Here is an 8087-nt window from a genome sequence, read left to right on the forward strand (position 1 = left end):
ATCGGTATTGGGATGTTAATCCTATGGAGGCTGTAAACTTATTCCCACGATAGCTCCATCCATATTCAGAAGTCACGAAAGAGACTTGTTGGAATACCTATCAAGTCCACAAGCTCAAGCAGAAGGCGATGCGACTAGAGTATCTAGAGGTTGTCTTAGAATATATGATATCCAAACAACGAAAGTACTTCGTCTTCTATGATGGACCCGTCATGGCCTCAATCCCAATCAAATTTGTCACTTACATGGAAGAGGGCCTGGCCAAAACCTACTAGGACAAGGTGGAAGATCTGCTTCTACAATTCTACGATAGAAGCCTTGAATTAAAGATCAAGCCCAAGACCTTCAAGCTTTGGAAATAGATTGCAGTGGTCCGAGATAAGCACTTCAATAGGATCCGGGGCCGAAAGACCCTAAGGCCCAAGCCTTGATGGCTTGACTAAACATCAACCATGACGTCACCACAAACGTGCAACACGAAGGGAATATATTCGCTAATAGTGGAGATAGCAGTACTAAAGTAATGTTGGGCAATAATGCTAAGTGTGTGGTGTTTAACAAGTAGATGAGCATCAAATGTTCTATTGCATTCGAGTATTGTATATGTGTGTACTATTCCTTTGTCACTTTGTAATCAGTGTGTTGTTCGATGTGTCGTGTCGTTATAATTGAAGATGAGTTGGCTAACAGTGCTATGGGCATCGGCCATGTATGAATGGATGTTCTCTCTTCCTAGTCCGACAGAGCACGAGTAAGAGTGTGGTAATAACATCAATGTGCTTCTAAAATTCTCTCTTCTCCTATATGCCATCTTGAGTGAGGGAAGCAATGGTAGCACAGAAAAGTCTCTGACGCCGGTGATGGGCTTGCAGCAGAAGCGAAAGCTTAGTGGACCCTGAAGCTTCAAACCAAGGTATATGTTAATAAACAATTTCATCGTTTATGTCTTCTAGCCAAAATTGGTTGAAGGGAAATTTTCTTAGTGAAAGTCTCAGGGAAGATCTATGTGATCTTCTAGCACAGAGTGATCTCATCTATGCTAAATAGTCTGAAGCCGAGACCAAATGACGGGAGTATATAGATAAGGTCTAGACATAAGGAGCATCGCTCCTTGGGGACAATATTGCCTTCAGCGATCTCTCGATCAAAGTCAATACAAGAAACTTGAAAGACCTAGTTCTTGGGCACGATAATTTGAAAATCCCGAAGTGAGAATTCCGACAAGTTATGTCAGAATGTTGTCCTAATCTTGATTGTCTATATTTAGACCACGGAGAAGGCAAGGATCCTGTTATAAGGTTATAGGTTACTTAATTCTATATCGGATCAATTAATTTCTTTAAATGCGAAGGTACTTAAGCTATCTGAAAAGATAGATCATCTCTTTGAATTTAAAGGAGTTGACTCTAAGACAGAGTGAATTTGAGGAATTCTTCCTCAAAGGCAAATCCAATCTCGAATTTGTATCCTTCTACTCAAATGAGTTCGAGAAGGTCAGCAAAGTAAGGCAAGAAAGGAAAAAAAGAACACGGTCTCTACGAAACCCTCACTTCATTGAGTAATTTCTGAATCTTGAGTATATCTCTCTCTGATGAGTTCTGTTGTTGAAAAAGTGATAGATTCAATAAATGAGTTTCATTTTAGTGACTTAAAAAGCGTAATTGAATTAAAAAATAAGGTCTTGGCAATGAAAAGCGTTCTTGCACATGAATTGGAACAATTTACTCAAGGTAATGCTCAAGACTGAATTGATAGAGAAGAGTTTGAAAATGAAATACGATTTTGTGAATTATTTGCAGTAATGATCGACACGTTGGTTTATGTGAGATAGGTCTAAGTCTCATCATAAGGTAATCTTAATTCTGCATTTTCATTTTCGTATTAGAGCCCAGGAGAGAGTTCTTTCTTTGTCAAGGGTGTGATTGAGAAAGTGAAAAGTTTGGAGACTATTTTGAAAATTAAAATAGCATTTAGATTCTCGTGGAAATCTCCGTGACTGGATGTAAGAACTGCCGTTCTTCACAAATCTTCCCAAGCAAACTCTCCTGAATTTTTTTTTCTTGGGTTGACCCTCAAGCATTTATTTAATTTTCTTGGGCCAGCATATCATACCCAACCTATCAGATCAACTATATATGATAATCTTCAGCATAATTTCAACTATATATCAAAATCTTTTTAATTAGATATATTAAGATTTTAAATTTTCAATATATTAGAATATTAAGAACATCTTAAAGCAATAACTTTTTTTATGTACTCTGATATCTGGAAGCTCAATAAGTCCCAACTAAATCACTTCGAACCGAGTCGACCTAGTAAAAGATAAAATTCTCCAAATATTAATTTTCTTCATTTACGAACTTGAAAAACAATGAATTTTATTTCTCAAGTCTCTTTTTTTTCCTTGTTTTTTCAATTTTGTCCTAATTTTTTTAATTAAATCTTTTCCTCAATATTGCACTGCTTTTTCATTAAGTCATGTCGAATCTTCATCAACAAAGCTAACGTGCCATTTTCTTTAAAATAAAATGATTGAAAAAAGCTGAAAAAAACCCTTATCTCAATTTCGAAAGGGGTGGGGGCCACACCTAACCCACCAGGACCACCACTCCTTCCCTTCTCCCTCTTCCATTCTCTCTCTCTTTTGTGCAGTATGCCGTTCCATTCTCTAATTTCCCTTTTTCTTAAATTTTGTTCTTTGTGATTTTCTGAAAATTAACTCCTTTTAAGGAAAATGCGATGTCAGCCTTTTTGATGGAAAAATGGATCCTAGACTATATTATGAGCAAACAATGTAATGTTGAGGATAAAAATGTAAATTGAACTTGAAGAACTAAAAGTGATTTTTCTTTTATCTTATCAATTTTCGTTTTATGCGCATGGATCTCATTTACAAATTTTAATTAAAAAAGAAAAAAGAGAAACTTTTTTTTCCCCATTCTCCATAAATAAACTGCCGAAACTGCAAGTAGCTGAAAAAGGCGGGGAAAGGTCATTTTCTAATTGGTGAAATGTAATCATCATTTGCGGCTTTCATAATGGTGTCGCGCTTTTGATTAATTCGTATAGTAAAAAAGGAATTGATTCCGGGCCTCATCATTGTTCCCGTCAGATTCAATATCTAATCTGTCAGAAGACTACAAAGAGTAGTTTTTAGGGATATCCGTTGATTCTCATTTACATTGATTGCATGATCGAACAATCATTTGGACTAGAGAATCTAGTGAGAAACAGGAATGGATCCAAGATTTTGATTGACGAGGATGAGTCTTAATACGCTAACATGAAGGTAATTTATTTAGATGAATGAGGGAACACATTATTGTACTTTATAGTGACCCGATGAATTTGTGACTCTATTGAAACATCTATAAGCTAAAACATTGTCTTTAATATTAAAAGATAAAAAAAAAATAGAATTTTACCAATGAGCGTAATTTGATATGTTCCATTGTAGAAGTTACCTGTAACGATAGTGAGCAATTTAAGAGTGTAATATGTGATATCTAATAACTCCTCATAAATTAAACTTTTCCTTTTTTAGCTTTTTCCAAATTTTTTATTTCAAAAATTTTCTAATAAGTTTTTTTCCCTTTTGCATCCTTTAAGTTTTTCCCGTAATTTTTTTTCAAATAATAATTTTACTCAACTTAACTCAATTCTATTATTCCCCACATTCAACAATACAATCATTATTGTTTCGTCTTTTTCTACCATTTAATAACAATTTCTCACTCATATTTTTTCCTAATTATTTTTCTAAATTAATTTTTTAATAATAAAATTTCTATTTACTTTTTTATAATTAATTTTTTAATAATAAATTTCTCATATACTTTCACAACTATATATACATACATATATATATATTCTCACATTAACATATTTGTCAATATTTGCAATAATTTCATAAAATCAAATTGAGTTGAATCACTTATTCAAATTGAAAACCAAATGCAAGCCTAGTTACTCCCTTTTCATTTTTCTTCCATTCTACATACTCCTTTGTTTTCGCGGTTTGCACCATTTGGTATCCAAAAGCTCAATGGATCACATTAATCTAGGTCTGGGTATCCTCAGTTTACTAGAGGGTAATACTCTTCCGATAGTAGATTTCTCCATTCACAAAACTTGATCCTGAGACCTTATTTAAAGGGAAGAGGTGTGAAAACAACTCTTTAATTCAAGAGGTTGCATGTCGGGCTAAAATCAACCCATGTTGGTTACTCCAAAATAATTGTAAAAGTCATATTTCCATCTTGCAAATAAATGGAATTATTGTAATTTGTGATCAGGATAATAGGGATCTCACTTAAAAGAATAATAAGAAGAAGAAATCAATGATTTTATTAGAGAGTTTGATACCACCACTTAGCTAATAATCTAAAATTTTTGAGTTGGATATAAGCTCAGATTATTTATAAGTCTAGTAGAATTTTCAATAATTTGAATAAATAAGGTGTAGCGTAATTGCGCAAGCCCTCACTTGGTAATTAAGAGGTTCCAAATTCAATTCTTGTGGTGGGACCATCTATTTTCCTTTATTCACTATTAGAATTTCTATTTTATTTTACTAATCACATGTACCTTTCTTGTAGCGGAAATTTTATAACTTGGTCATGTTCATATTTTAGTAATACATTTTGGTATCGCTCTTTTTCTTTTCAATGGACCTTCCAAGCAAAGGTTGTTAGCGAGTCAAGCAACATGGAGCCAATAGCTCCTGGAGCTTATCAATGTGGCGTCATTGTGAAATACGAAATTAAACCAAATAGCGTATCTATATCTATATTTATATATCTGTATATCTCTATCTATATATCTATATATACATATGAAAGCTGAGCTATTTCAATTGATATGAATTTCGTATTCTCGCGACTGTGATTCGTTTTCGTTTATTTTTATTATATTTTTAATAAATTAATTTTACTTATAATATATTATATTCGACTTTCGATAAATAAACGTGTGATTCGTTTTCGTTTATTTTTATTATATTTTTAATAAATTAATTTTACTTATAATATATTATATTCGACTTTCAATAAATAAACGAATGAAAACAATAAGTGCGATCATATTGTTATTTCGTTTTATTACGCAAATACGTTTCTTAACGATAGAGTAAATAATAATAGTATAAAGCAATACAATAATAAGTACGTTGCTTAACGATGAAGTAAATAATAAAAATATAAAATAACATATTAATATACACGTTTACTTAATAATGAAGTAAATCTTATATTAATATGTATGTTTATTTTTCTATGAGTTTTACAACAAATTAATCTTAATGAATTTTGTCGTAAAATTGATTGGTAGTATACTCGATCAAGCCAGTGATTTTCTCACATGCTACGTATCCCATTCTACCCCTTCGGTGCAAGTGTTCAGATCTATTATGACATAGTGTTTTAGGGTTTTAGGATTTTGGGTAGTATGGGTACTACGGATTCTATTCTACCTATACTTTCATTTTTTTCTACATATTTTACTTGATAAAATAATAAACTTTATTTGAATTTATCACATTTACTTAGTTGAAAGTTAAATAATGTATAAATTTCAAATTAATTTTCACAAATGTGTTTTTTTTTGCTACTTACGAAGCACATATTAACTCTGACATTATTCAAAGAGAATGATTATCAACTTCTTTAATTGAGCCATTTCATGCGATATCGATGAGAGTACGATTCAAATTTCGCATTTGCGCGACTGTGATTCGTTTTCGTTCATTTATTAATATATTTTAAATAAATTTATTTTAATTATAATATATATTCTATTCAATTTTCGATGAATAAACAAATGAAACAAATAAATGCATTCACATTAGACTACAATTACATTTTCGTTTATTTTTAGTATATTTTAATAAATTTATATTACTTATAAGATATTTTATTTGTCTTTCATTGAATAAAATAAGGAAGAAATAAATGGCCTCACATTGCTATTTCGATTTATTATGCAAATTATAATTTTTCATTTTATAATATATACGTAATAATTTCCCCCTAAATTTTTATATAAAAAATATATGCATTACTTAACGAGAAAGTAAATAATAAAATATATAATAATATATGTGTTTAATTGATTGTGAAGTAAACAATATTAATATATACATTTATTTTTCTCAAAATGTTATGTATAAAATAATTAATTTGAATTAATTTTGTCGCATGTACTTAATTTATAGTTAAGTAATGTGTATATTTTAAATTACAAAGTGGAATAGAATATATAATATTCAAAATAATTTATTTACAAAATAGACTGTCTTCTATGAATTGGTACTTCTTCTACGAGTTGGATATGTATTGTTCCTTAACAAAATATACCTGTTAATATGCATGAAACTACTATCATGCAACCAATTGTATTTTGATACGTGGACACCTAATATTTCTTAACATGTATAATTTTAACTATTTTACCCCTCTATATAGAAACCTCACAACCACATATACTTTACTCTTTCATGTTTTGTTATTGAGAGAATTTTTTTCTTGTCCATTCTCATTACTATTTGTTCATGACAACACATTTTTTTTCTTACGGGCCATGAACAACGATGTTCCTTCTACAAGGAGATTTATGGAAAAAATCTCTAAGAATTTGGAACAAACTACGATCGTATACAAAAAGAAAGTCATGCAGCTCAAAGAACTATTACACTATGTCAACATCAAATGAGTAAAGTAAATATTTTTTTCTTTTTCTTAAATATAAGATGTAATCACTATTTCAATTAATATATATCAATTATATGAATTTCTATATAAATTTTGATGACATGCCATTACTTGATAATAACTAAAAAAATATCATTCAAATTTATATTTTATGATCTATAATTAGCGGGTATTGATGATCGTGCATAGCATGGGCCATCTCCCTAGTATCTATATGAAAGTTGTGTTATTCCGTACGATGCCGAAGAGAGTGCGATTTGAATTCCGTATTATTGCGACAATGATTCATTTTCGTTTATTTTCACTATATTTTAATAAAAATTTTATTATATTTTAATATTTTATTCTACTTATTTAATCGACTTTTGATGAATAAAAAATAAGAGCTTTCACATTGCTATTTCGTTTTATTATGCAAATTAAATATTTATTTTTAGTACAGAAAATTCTCTTCTAAATTGTTTATATAAAATAATGTATTCATTACTTAGTGATGAAGAAATAATATTATTATAAAATAACATAATAAGTAAATTTTTATTATATTTAATAAATTTATTTTAATTATAATATATTATATTGGACTTTCGATGAATAAAAATACGAAAGCAATAAGTGTGTTCACATGACTATTTCGTCTTATTAAAAAATATTTTATTTTTAGTATATAAAATTATAATTTTTCTTCTAAATTTTTTATATAAAAAATAATGCAATAATATATAAATTACTTAATTATGAAGTAAATAATAATATTATAAAACAATATAACAATATATATGTTTAACTATGAAGTAAATAATATTTAATATATAGTTTCACTTTTTCTCTAAATTTTACCGTACAAAATAATAAACTGTAGTTAATTTTGTCGCATTTATTTATTTCATACTTAGGTAATGTATGAATTTAAACTATTTTATTTGATTTTTAAAATTGCTGATCATTTTTTGAAAAAAGAATTTTAAGAATTTAAGTCATCTCTTCTTGAATTTTTCCTTCTTTGAAATTTTTATTGATTCTTCTAAATAAACTGAATTATCTTATTCTAATTGTCTTAATGATTTGTACCATTAAATTCTTGAAATCGGAACTACTATGAGTTTATTTAATTTCAAAAATTGTTATTAATCAACTCATAAAATTAAATATTCTTAATAATAATGAAAATTAAGATGATGGTGCCAATGCGTTGCACCGGGGTATCATACTAGTTCTGTGTAGTGCTGCTGGCATGCATGGTTTGTACTCAAAATTTGTATCTCCAGTCTTTCTTATTTGTCCACGTAAAATGACATGAATATTGATACATCTTAAGTTTGAATTCCAACCAAAATTGATAAAGTGATGTTTGATAAATTAAGTGTTTGAAAATTA

At 29.3% G+C, this 8087-nt stretch overlaps 1 long non-coding RNA gene across 1 annotated transcript; it reads left to right on the forward strand.

Moving 5' to 3' along the window:
- Nucleotides 1-565: 565 nt before the first annotated feature.
- Nucleotides 566-2857, forward strand: LOC116189847. Its single transcript, XR_004152491.1, has 2 exons — nucleotides 566-913; nucleotides 1800-2857. It is a non-coding gene; the product is annotated as an uncharacterized LOC116189847 (long non-coding RNA).
- Nucleotides 2858-8087: the final 5230 nt, after the last annotated feature.

This window comes from Punica granatum, unplaced genomic scaffold (genome assembly GCF_007655135.1).
Source record: "Punica granatum isolate Tunisia-2019 unplaced genomic scaffold, ASM765513v2 Contig00027, whole genome shotgun sequence".
In the NCBI taxonomy this organism is placed as follows: Eukaryota; Viridiplantae; Streptophyta; class Magnoliopsida; order Myrtales; family Lythraceae; genus Punica; species Punica granatum.